Here is a 13,668-nt window from a genome sequence, read left to right on the forward strand (position 1 = left end):
TGTTATAATGACCTGCTTCACCTATCTTTATTACTCAAACCTTATTATTTAACGTTTACATATTTATATCAAGCATTGCCTAACCAACATGTTTCGTAACAGTGAGCTGCACTTTTGTTCCATTGAACAGCAAATTGCTCCGACTGCGCTCCGCTGAAGCACAAAACGCGTAATAACGCTGTCTGGATGCTGCTCGCTCACGTGATTACACGCTCTTTAGTAGGAACATCAGGAATTCCGGGTTTAAGGTGGAATAATGGAGGGTTTAATAAAAAAATATTTTTACTACTACTAGTTTTGTGTGCTAAAGATCAAAAATTACAATTCTAGTTGGCAGAAATTGTCAAACTTCGATCTTTGGTAGGTAGAGATTTGGATAGATTAATTATTAACAACGGGTGTTAATCGACTCCATAGATCTTGTGTAACACAGAAATCTCTTTTTTAGACTGAATATATTTCTACTACAATACATAAGCAAAGTAATATGCTAGGTTAGTAATTTTATCTTTCAGAGTGTTACAAAAATCTGTTGAAAGTCTCTATCTCCTCTACTCTACGAGTATATTGTAAAATAATTAAACTATAAATTAGTCATAAAGTCTCGAATAGCATAATTATATCGAATGAAAAAACAAAGTTCGCTTTTTCAGATTAATAGGCACGACGAGAATTTTCCACGAAAAGTGACGACCCAGTTAGGAATTCCAGTGGAATTAAAAAAATTGAACCCAAGAAATCCAAACCAACTAAACCGTATAAAATAGGGAAGTTAAAATTCGTTTTACAACATTTATATTGCAAATTCGGTACAGGCTTATCAAGACTTCGCTTTGCATGCGAGCTACTGCGGCTTTCGACCGGAAATGACGGAAAACGTTGTGTATAAAACACGCAAGCTACTCAAATATTAAAAGTTGATGTGCACGCCTCGAGGATCCTCATCCGTTCGTTCCTACCCTCGAATTATGCATAACAACCTACTGTGTAAGCACGTACGCGGAATTTGCAATTATTTATTAGTAATTTGTGCATATTTAACGAGGACTGAAGCTGTGTGTACAGTATGTAATAAAAGATGAACTGTTAGGTCTTTGGTAAGCTCGATCTCGTAAAATTTGAGACGGATATTTGGAATAAGAGAGTAAAATATTATTGCCTGTTTTGTACATTTGGTGTGCTGTACTCGACACAGTTTACGTAACCTTAGGATTTTGATTAAATCGATTTCACGACACGAAAAACAGCCATTACACTGGTAAAGGCATAGGGTTACCAGAACATAGGTAATTGTACTAATCTTTACAAGAATTACAAGCCTATTGATATATCTTTAAAACACTTAAGTGTATTGCATGAATGTGTTATTAAAAGGAATAATATAATTAGATTATGTTAAGTATTCGTTAGAAATTTTTATCATCTATCAGACCACAGATAGTTGTAAAAGGTAATGACGATGATATCATTCCATCCATCCAAATCAAAAATATTAATAATCTCAAACCAAAAGCATCAAGAGAATGGAATAAAACATTAGACATCAGAATTCAGTGCAAAGAATTGCGGATATTTTCCACATTTAAAGAAGAAACTTCAATAAAGCGAATTCTTATTGACATAGCAGAAGTACGAACGCTTACGTGCCAAGAAGCAATGGAGCCAAGTGAGCTCCGAGCTGAGCAAATAATAATTTTGTTGTATTTATTTAAGTATAACGACGTAGAGGAAATACTGATATGAACAGGATACAAAAGACTCGTGGAAACGGTGAAAATGTAAAACAAGTTAAATGTGATAAGAGTGGAATAGAGTAGTGTGATAAGAGTAATAGTAGAGTTCGTGTAGTATTGCTGCAACGACAGTAAGCCTTAATTTAAGCCTTTTTAAATGAATTGCTGATATGGCTTAGTTTAGGGACAAGTTCTGAAATAAGGTTGCGTGTCAACTTACGTCCGTTAGTTATAATCAATCTTAACCAAATTTAGGAGATTTTGTCAAATTTTGTCTAGAAAAAAATTAAGGTGTAAAACAACGTAAGTAATAAATGTAAGATTATTAATAGCGGGCATTAATAGTTAGGAGTATTTGAAGTACTTTTTGTGAACTCTTCTCAAAACGACGAGACCTTCAATCCACATCATTGGATCCACTCCAAGTATGGGGATATTAGACTGTCAAGAACATTACATAAGCGTGTAGGTCAGATTTATGTAAAGTAAATACTTCGCAAAGATATCTTAGAGGCATTCTGAAAATATTTAGAAGGTCGCCAAAACAATGGCCCGTGACGAGAAGCAACTTTTCAATTGTAACACAAAGAATAGTTTTCTTTTATGTTCAGAAATAATCTAAATAGTAGGCAAGTAGTAGGTTTTCTTGGGTCATTTAATCATAAAACGTGATGTTAAGACATTTTAAAAGACATTACAATAGTATTAATAACTTATTTTCCACGGCTTCTCCTATATGTAATCCATCTCTTTTTTATACAATCAAGGGATTAAATAGAAAAGTCAAAATAGGTTTTACAATATCCAAGATAGACTCAAGGAAACGGTTAAAAACTGGCGTAGGTTTTAGTCTGTCTACCTTAAGATGTATATTAGCCTCGATGAGAATAGTTAAGTAGAACCGATTCGCATTCTTCCTATGCCCATCAAAGGAAGCGAGTAAGATTTAAATCCGGGAGAGTACTTCTTCCGGATTTATGCCTTAGTCTTTGCTGTATTTCTATTAACTATACTGTAGATATATACTGCGGTTACGAACACGCGCCGCCAAGCGTAACTTCGACAATATATATCCATATATCCTCAATATATGTCAACATATACACCATGATCATTATGATCACTTTCAATATTTCAAGTCACATAAAGCACATAATGAAAATTATCATTATTTAGGAATTACCACCGACGCTTAATTATACGAAGTACTTGAATGTACCTCATATTTTAATACCTCTCCTAATTGTGCGGGGACTCCCCAGAGCTGTACAGGCCATTATATACGGTCTTTTCATTCATTTCTCTAGAAATATTCATAGAGGAAGGAAAATGTACGATGAAAGTAGATTTTATCAAATCTAAATTTAAAGACACATCCTCGAACTGCAATAGTCCTGAGACGGAAATTGTGGACGAGCATAACGCAAATTGTTCCAATCTAATAAGCAGTTCAGAAACGATATGAAAGAATAAGCATCGCTTAACCTCGAACCCGTTTACTCAGAATGGGAAACCTTGCAGACACAATTTCTTTTCAGAACGGTGATAGAGGAATTTTTTACATTAGAGATCGTCTTCAATAGCAGACATGAACGTTCCCCCGACGTATTTAGGTAGATTTATCTGCAGTTCTTTAGAGCGTCTAGACGGGATGTCGTTATTCGGATGACAAGGGTTCATCCTACGTATGATAAGAGCTTAAGGATCGACCGCCTGCATTAACATCTTATGAACCAATCAATCATGCTTTCGATAAAAAAGGGTGTTGCGATGAAAGAGCCAGTGATTATGAAGCGGAGCACGATTTTGCGGTTCTTGTGGAAACAAATTAGGATCCTACGGATTCGGAGTTTGACAAATGAAGACGAGGCCATTACAGCCTTTTATTATATGGACAATATTCTAAAAAGATCCACATTTTGTTATAACACAAAAACAAAATCATCAAGAAAGCAAACAAGTTGAAATATTAATAAAGAGGAAGCCTAATTTGGCGCGATAAACCCTTACAAAATAATAGCACAGAGAGAAAACATATTATATTGGTTATCTTCATCGATGTGTAGTAAAATAGTATAAAAACATGACATTAAAAGGAGATATAGTGTCAGCGGCGGATGGTAGCAGACAGTGATGAAGTGGTACATTAGACACTTGATACTAAACGGATACAGCGAAGAGAAGAGAGTTTTGTACTTTTAGGTTCGTGACAACATGATAATAAATAAATAATATAGGTGTATTCCTAGATTAAGATTTAATGAGAATAACTAGTCAAAAAAGCGCCACAAACTTTCATCATATTTCGATTGGCATAAAACAGATACCCAACTTGTGTATATATAGATAGGCTTATCTACCAAAATATGTATAAATAAATTTATCTATTGATTTTTCCCAGGGACATTTAGTCCCACGCTGTTCTAGGCACCGGAAAGTATTGGGGTGATAGCAAATAATAATATCCGTAATAAATAATAATGTACCGGATGTCTTCAAAACATCATATCAGCCACCGAGGATATATAGTAAATGGAAATCAGCTATAACTTAATATTACTTACATGATATTGGGTATCATTAAAAATATCCTCCTACCATCAGAAAAATCAAAAAATATGTATGTCTACAATGGTGCTACTAGCACAGATTGACGGTAGAGTAATAATTCATCCAATAAAAACAATTTGTTCAGTCAGTATGACTATGATAGCAGAATCAATTCGTTGTTCAGCAACTCGTTACCGCAATCGAGCGACGTAGCTCTCAAAACCTGGGACCATTACAATCAACCTTTCATGAATTCAGAGCAATTACAATTCTCTTCAGAACGTCGCGAACAAAACTACAGTAATGTGAGGTTTTATTTTAAAAACGTTCCCTCGCTATACCGCAGTTTGGCACGGGTCGCATGTTCGTCCGTGGATCTTGAATATTTCACAGTAAGTTGTTTCCACAGCCAAGAGGTCAATGGCCGATTTTATTTGTGAAAAGTGTGCAGTGATTCTGCGTAAAATGTGAACCATATTTCCTCGTTTAATATCTGCAATTATATTCAAATGCGGCATGTCCGTAGCCTTTTGTAAAAGACGCCTGACCCCATTCTCTCATGAAGATGGGCGAACAGCAATCGACTTCTGTAGACCGGTTAATTCTTATTGGTCACTATAGGACATTATCCGACAGATGATCGCTATCGGGTCAAGTCAGAAACCCTACAGATGTCTTGCAGTAACTTCACAAAATGTGTTCTCAGTTACATGAATACGTTATAATGAAAAATGTTATGTAACTTCTGGTTAAGTATTACGAGTATTATAAAGAGGTTTAAGAATGAAATCTTAAAGACCCTAGATAGAGTAGCGTTAAATAATCGATATCAAAATTGTACATGTTTAAGTAACTTTGTTTTTTGTCTCTTAAATATAATACGTTTCGGTGAAATTACCACGGATATGATATTTTTGTGATGGGAGAAAGAGGTAGTGTGGAAGACGAAGGAAGACATTAAATTACTTGGTAATAAGTAAGATTAACTTTTGAACTTCAAATTAACTTAAGATATATGGGAGAAGACACTAACATTCAAGATTATGGAAATATCTTACAAAGGGTGTCGACTACGTTCTTATCATAAAATACTACATATCTATTCAGATTTGTCTGTTATATGAATTATTTGTCTTTTGCGTGATCTGAGTGTTATAACTTCTTAGAAACGACAAGTAGACGTAACACTTCTATTTGTTATACATACTTGTCTTCTAGTACTTTAAATTGACGAATATTTAGGACTACAACGATTTGTTATAGATTGAAAGAAAACATTTTCATTTCGGTGGAAATTACATGTTAAACGATAAAATATAACATAAATTCTTCCTAATTCTTCTTAATTAAAACTTTGCATATTTAAACTAAAATAATAAGGAATCAACACACTTTACGAATTACTTCTTAAGCATAAGTACTTTATTATGTGTAACCACGACCTTCATTGCTTTATTGCCAGACGAGCCAAGTTCATCAAAAATGTAGGAGCCGTCCAAAAACAATAAGTAGGTACCATGATCAATAATTCGTTGCCACAAGCGAAGGATCAACTAGACGGCACGACTGACAGGCGCGAATCGCAGCCGACCTCGATACTTTACCAATTTCGAAACCAATCTCTATCAAACACATAGACAACCTTAACGTAAAGCTTATCTTTTATATTTTATCACAACGTGTACTCCAACAAAGAGTAGTCAGGAGCTCCAGATAACGAGTCGATCGATACATAGAGACGAACTCAAATGAGATTTTCCTTGAACAATCTCGTAGTTTTCACGTCGCATCGTAGCGGATCTTTACTCGTGTATTAATTAGCGTTACATGTAGCGCTGCGCCGAGGGCGTGTATAGTCGTACTCACGGTAGTAGGAGGTCCTCGAGCGTGTTACATGGGCCACGGTTCACTGCACCGTCGGCCCGCACCCAGCCACCGTAACAACAGATGCACCTTCTCGTGGCCACTCCGTCCTGAACTTGCGTAACATTTATATAACGAGACACATACCGTCCATGAACAAAACCGTTCGGTCAGCGGGCTCGCACACGGCTCCCGACACCGCTCCGTCCTGCCATTTTGGATTCGATCAGACAACACGGCGGAGTCGCGACCTTCGCGCCCGTTGCGCACTCCCTCCGCCGAGGATGCGAGAGTCGGGCGTGATTCTCTTTAAAACCGGGGTGTCACGGAACTACGTTCGGAGGGAAAATAAAAAAGTGTGATTCGGTCGGGTGGAGCGGCCGGCTGCGAGTGGCACATGCCGCTCGATAGTTGAGCGCGTGCGCGAGGCGCCGCGCGCGTGACGTCACGCCGCCCTCGCGCCGCCGCCGTGCCTCCGCGACCTCCTCAATGGGCCGTCGCCGTCGCCCTACCACTCTACGCACACACCATTATTATTTAACTGACACCGCCACTTTGACATCAATCTAATTAATCTGACTACTCTCATCAGATTCCCAGGTAGAGACGTAATCGCGAAACCTTTCGGCGAATTGCAATCGGAAAACTTTTGATGGACGTAGCTGGCCGCACTCATTGTTTCGTTTTTCAATTTTCATAATAGCTGGGTTTTGTTCACTTTCGGAGCTCGGGATTTTTGTTTTGGCTCCAATTCAACGTGGAGATAGTGGCTTTATGAGTAAATAAAAAAGACAATAACCATTTCATCTTCTTTTTCCGTTTCCATTATCACTATATGTACACCTTATAAGTAGACAAAAATTTCGACGAGTACTTGAGGCGGCTATGATTTGGTCCGTACTAACTGTACCCGCAACGATTGCACGCCAAGTACTATCACACGCAGGCTCAAACTGTTGCCAAATAGAGACTATTTGGAGCGGCGTACATCACAAACAATCTATATACTTATGGGCCAGCTACTTAAAACTCTTTTAATGAAATCGGATATTAGCCAACACGAGACGAACATTTTTATAACGATATTGGGAACGTTTTTTATTGATATCTATCTGTATCGTTTTTACGGATAAGTTGGGACAAGAACCAAAATCTAAAGAAGGTGAAGTGAAGACAGAAGGCCGGTTACAGATCGGCCTAACTACTTGATAAGTTTAAGTCATATCCGCATTTGTCAATCGCCATATTAATTGATTATTTTATCAGTATCAACTTCTGTTTAATTCAAAATTGATTACTGATATTTGTATACGGTAGAGGCATAACATCACCTATATGGACAATTTGAAAGTAGTAGAATCCTTTGTGGTTAGAATCCGGCGGCACCACCACCACACCACCACACCTATTCCTGCTTCATAACAGAAGCGTTAAGCGCTGCTGTGTTCTAGTTTGAAGGGTGTGGTAAGGGGTCTCATATCGGTCCTGTCCTCTTTTCCGCCTTCATAAACGATATAGGATCTCAAATACGTAACTGTAAATTTTGTCTCTTCGCTGACGACTTAAAAATTTATAAAACAGTAAAATCCACATTAGACGTCAACCTTATTCAAAATGACTTAAATAGAATAAATATGTGGTGTAAAGCAAATGGCATGATATTAAACGCAAAAAAATCATTTCATATAAGATTCTCGAGAAAATTCTCAACAGTATCATCATCTTATACATTAAACACCGAGATATTACAAAAAGTAAACGAAATTCGAGACCTGGGTGTTATTTTGGACAGCAAACTTAGGTTTAGTGCTCATATAGACGCAATAGTTAAAAAAAGCGCAAGAATGCTTGGATTTCTGAAAAGAAATACCAAGGGGTTTCTGTCATCGAAGTGTAAAACTACTTTATTCAACTCGCTCGTTCGCAGTCAACTTGAGTTTGCTTCAGTTATTTGGAACCCTCATTTTGTCAAATATTCACAGCGAATTGAAAACATACAGCGGGCTTTCACAAGACACCTAGCGTTTCATTCTTCAGGAATTTTCCACCGTACTACGTATGATCTCCGCTTAAAACATTTTAAAATAATGTCATTAAAAAACCGTCGCATGATACTCGATATCATGTTTCTCAAAAAAATAATTTCCGGCAAAATTGATTGTAGCCACTTATTGCAACAATTAAGTATAAACGTTCCATACAATTACCCACGACATCCTATTACCAAAATCTTCCATGTACCACCCAGTAGAACTCACCTCTTCAAACATTCCACCCTCTCTAGGATCTCTGCTGAATATAACCAAGTGTGTGCATCAGCCGACATAGACATTTTTCATGACGAATGTTGTCGTCTTAAAAACAAACTATCTACCTACCTCAACAGTTTTGCTTCCTGAGTAAATTATGTATATTTATTGTATAGATTTATTTTATTTTCTTTTTTAAGTATCTTACATTATTTGCATAGATATCACGTCTCTATCTCTATAAATGTTGTACATGCCTATAACTGGCTTGCATACCAGTGTATCTTATTATATCACAATGTTATTTACAAAATTTCTGTATGTTATGCTGTTGGTGTGTCAAATAAATAAATAGAAATAGAATGTAAGGGGGACATACTTTTCCGAGGCGTTCCAGCTTAGTCCGAGATAGCGGCGCATCTATGGCCGACCTCAAGAAGATGTAATGCTATATGGGGTTGATTACAGATCTCCATGGACGACAGTAGCCACTTACCATCAGGTGGACAGCATGATCATCTGCTACTCCTATATTATAAAAAAATCTGTAACCAAGTGTATATACATCATAGAGTCTTCCAGAAACAGACCTTTAAGAACTAAGAACGCCTCATAAGTCAGCCAATACTTACACTCTTCCACCGTAACGCAAAACACTAGAAATAGGTGTGACGGTGGTACCTCACCGGTCGTTCCATACTGAACGACATTTTACAGTGCAAGTGGTATTTATTATTGTTTTATCTTACATACATTCAAATCTCACACTTACCTCATGAACTTGTTCGCATTCCACTTCTACTATGATTATTCCATTACCTTCACCATATTCAAGACCACTGTTATTAGTAACTATATTTTCACTAAAAACATTTTCGGAAACACTTTTGTTTCTCCGATTTGCATAATCTTCGTCTTCAGTTTGAACGGATACTGACTTACTTTTTTGTTCAAGAGTCTTTTTGCCTCTCTGTTTTTCGCTACTCATTACAACCCGTTTTCCGGGTGCATTTTCATATTTTCTGCTTTTGCAAAAACTCGGCATTTTACTACCGACTGTAACGAAACAGTTTGAAAAACAGTTTCGATTCATTCTTAATGCTGAAATGAGCTTCGGGTATGATTTCAACCGTACTAATCAGAAAGCAATATTAGGTTCTATTAATTTTTATATCTCGCTTTATGATAAGCAAGCGATAAGGATTAGTCATTGAATTGAAACCGTAGTAATTAAGTGTGATGCGCACATTGCGCGTGGTTTGTCTTAACTATCTATATATATATATATAGATAGTTCTATATATATATATATGTATATCTTAACCGGTCTGGAAAGTTAAGCAACACCGGGTGGTTGGAAGTTGGATGGGTGACCGCAGGCAAAGTTTTTTTTGCCTTTCATGCTTTGTGGTGCACGTTTAGGTATCAATACCGGTTAGTATCGTAAAGCAGTCATCAAATCATCTCGGCAATCTCATTGGCGGTTTGGACACATCCGACAAGAGTTATCCACTAACCTGGATCTCCACGAATACGCCAACATGATATTCTAATAACATCATATTTAAGTACGTTTTTGAGCCTCCCGACCTGATGGACCTAAATAACCAAATACGTATTGAACAGAAGTTCTATCCTAAATGCGTTACGTGTAGGAGGACGAATATGATCTCCTCAGTCAAGTCGGCCGGCATCTATACCCTTCCAGCAAAACTCAGATCTTCTTCACGCTAGAAGTAGCTGCGGCAGTGGTACCTCGAAGAAGCCGGACTCGTATGCCTACCGTTCAAAGAAATAAAGCTTTACTATAAATAAAGGGTATTTATATAGAACGTGCTAAATTATCAGAAACTCATTTCCTGTAATACGAGATCGCATCGGAATTTCATTTAATTCGTCGATAATTTAAGTGATTCGGAAATGGAGAGCGATTGGCAATTAACGAATAACATTAAACATATGACATTAAACGAGTTTCATATGTATTTGAATACTTCTATATAGTTATTCTTTCTCACGACGAGCCAAAGCACGTTTCTGTAAGGAAGAGATACATACGAGTTGTACGATCCAGCTCGAAGGCCAGAAAATATTGTACGGTCCAGCTCGTTAGCCAGACCGAAATTGTAGTGTAGGTACGCTGGCATGGCCACGCAATCCTATGGGCCACCCACTTGTGTGGTGGACTGTATGGTGTAAGAGAAATGACCCAATCCTCGTCCCACGAGATGAGTATATAAAACTACCTTGTTTTCCAAGTCGATCTGCGGACTCGAGTCGTGTCAGGAACGATCCGCACGGCGCTGTCACGGGGCTCAAGGAAGCAGGCACGGCCTGAACTTCCTGAGGAGTAGTCTCACTCCACAATGCACAAGCTGTAACACGGCTAGCCCACGTGGAAAACAGGAGCGAGAGGGCACGTACAGAACATCTGTAGCTTCTCACGGAGCGCAATAGGACTGGTCGCACGAAGCGACATTGACAAGACAACTCTGATGGAATATTTGCATCTACCCACCCAAAGTTGACAAGGATTGAACACGTTCTAACTTATATTAGGGTTAATTTACATTCACAGACATAGAGCGTGTGAGATACGTACCGTACCAAAAAATATTTCTCCTATAGAAATTCGATTGATGTATTTTTTATAACATAGGAGTGATGGTAAATGGCTACTGCCGTCCAAAGACGTTTGTAATCAACCCCAGATAGGATTAGATATTCCTACCTGAGGTCGGCCACAGATGCGCCACTACTCTTGAGAACACCTCGAAAAAGTATGTCTCCCTTACCTCACCTTAGCACATTTATTTCTACCGCAACAGCAATGCAGACACGGGCCGTGTTTGTAACGCTCAATGTCTACGGATATATGGGGCCTGATTCTTCAAGGTTAACAACGTATGTGTGTGCGACCTCAGGTGTAGAACTCCAATTTGTCTGGAGTTGATTACGAACATCCATGGGTGGCAGAGACCACAATCAATCAAGTTTAGTATATTATAAAAAAAAACAAAGGCAAAAACAAAAGTTGAATAAAACTTCAAAATATACTCATAAAATATATTTTTAACCATAATAAAATCCATGACAATAGTTCAAAATATCTTTTAAAGAAGTACATTAGCATAAAAGTCATTTTTACAAAATTGGCACCTAAGTTACCCTGTCACACCTTTATGCGTAAGTCAAAATAATGTACAATACATTTTTTAAAATAAAAACTCATAGACAAGTTATAAAGCTCGACCAGAAAAAGAAAATACGAAATTTCGCCGTTATATCGTGACTTGTTAACCTAATTATATCTAGTATAAAGAGGGTATATTCTTCCTTTAGCGCCCACGTAACGTTAACGTCGAAACACTGGTATATCCTATACCTTATCGCGCCATCTATCGTAAAGAGCAGAACAATGCACCAAGCCTTTTAGATTAATATAAGTATATTTCACAAAATCTGCAGCTAATGATCACAATTTTATTTTCTGATCTCGCTTCAAGATAACTTATCTTTGATAACAAGTATGTTTTTTTTTTAAATAATCATAAAACAGGATTTTCTATACGCCGTACTTTGCACATATATTTACATTATATACAAATAGATTTACATAAAAATATATGAGCAATTTTATTACTTACGGTAATCTTGAAGTCATGTGAATATTTATAATATTTTTCGTCATAAACTACACTGCATAGATATCTACAAAAAAAAGTTCTCCAAATATTATAAAAATATAACAGTACTTACTACTGGCAAGAAAATTATGAAGTATGTAAAAAATGGCATCGGTATGAAAATAACCCATAAACCATAAACCTACCATTTAATGGCATAGAATAAACACAAACACAATCAATATTAAAACAAAAGACAACTAAAATTATACGTAAAAAATGTATGGAGTGTAGAGGTAAAGAATATCGTCTCATATGAGGATTCAGTAAGCAAATAACAGTTCGAAAACCCTCCTAAATGGTAAATGGCGCTAGTGTAGCAAAAGTGTATGAAATGAATTTAACAGTTGTAGAGAAAGTGCAGTGCGCAAGTTAAAAAAAATAATAATGTTGTGTCATTAATTCATTATATTTGCTAATAGACGGCAGTATACAGCCTAATTATTTACGTAGTCGAAAATAATTCGTAAATCTCTTTTTTTTTTAATTTTTTTTGGCGCTTTTTAATTTTATACTACACTAACGCCAATTTAATTTATGATTTTCAACTGACATTTTTGTTGCAGAGACATTACTCTTTAATTCTACTAGTGCTAAATAATTCTAAGCTCTAAGGTAAATTTTCTAAAATTGTATTAATGAAGTACAAATATTTTTTTAGGCAGAAAACCAGACGCGAACAACCAAATTTATATTAGCAATAAGATCATTTTTGGTACAATTAAGAAGATACTAAGGCAACTCCGGCTAGGTCCTATTCTATAGTGTATTATACATAAATATACTTCTTAAAATCACAATACAAAAATAAAAAAATCAAGACTAACTAAAAATAAGAAAGTAACTCTACTATTATTATCTACTCTACCATTATCTTATTGTATAACTAAAAACCTGTACATTAATATATTTGGGTAAAAAATTGCGTATATATTATATCTTTTTTTTAATAATCATGTATATTTTTACATTGAAATGTAACTAGAAATTTGATAGATTGGTAAATTGAAAAATACAATAGCCAATAGATTTAAATTATACGAGTAAGTACATAACGACAACAACATAAAGAGTTTTGGTTGATGCTTTTATTTATATCCTGTTTCTGGGTATCGTATTTGTTAGTGATTTTGATTGGTATAGTCCCCGTAAAACTACTAGTCACCTCTGAATATAGAAATGAATTGCGTGGCCATAGCAAATTGTATGACTACACCTGCTCGCAGCAACTTTAGAGCGGACTAGCAGTTTGGCGCTGACTATACTCTGAGTACAGACAACGCTACTATAAAACCAAAAGAATAAAAGTGCTACGTTGTGTAAGAAATCCAAGTCGATCCATTCTCTACTTTTCCAGTTTTACGGTTACAAACATGAAAAATAAATTTTGTATATACTTTAAAAATACACTAAGTATATGACTGAATTACACTAACATATTATCACTGGAAAAGAGAATTTTACAATAGTAAAGTACAAAATTAACCCATACACCACGACTAACACAAATGGATTGACCTACATCAATTGTTCACAATTAAGGATCGGTGATGCGTCAATCATAGAATGAAGAGTGATTCAGATACA

At 36.3% G+C, this 13,668-nt stretch overlaps 1 protein-coding gene across 4 annotated transcripts in view; it reads right to left on the reverse strand.

Annotated features, from left to right (window-relative positions):
* Window positions 1-6,691, reverse strand: part of Rbp (RIMS binding protein) — a 45,194-nt gene extending 38,503 nt beyond the window's left edge. For 3 of the 4 annotated variants that reach the window (XM_073078185.1, XM_073078184.1, XM_073078182.1), the window contains exon 1: window positions 6,150-6,691. The gene's annotated coding sequence lies outside the window, so the exon portion shown is untranslated. The remainder of the gene's footprint in view (window positions 1-6,149) is intronic. The other variant, XM_073078183.1, reaches the window with a different exon arrangement.
* Between the last annotated feature and the right edge of the window lie 6,977 nt (window positions 6,692-13,668).

The sequence above is a fragment of the Epargyreus clarus genome, unplaced genomic scaffold (assembly GCF_041222505.1).
Source record: "Epargyreus clarus isolate Ecla_fem2 unplaced genomic scaffold, WU_Ecla_fem_2.2 ptg000012l, whole genome shotgun sequence".
Lineage (NCBI taxonomy): Eukaryota > Metazoa > Arthropoda > Insecta > Lepidoptera > Hesperiidae > Epargyreus > Epargyreus clarus.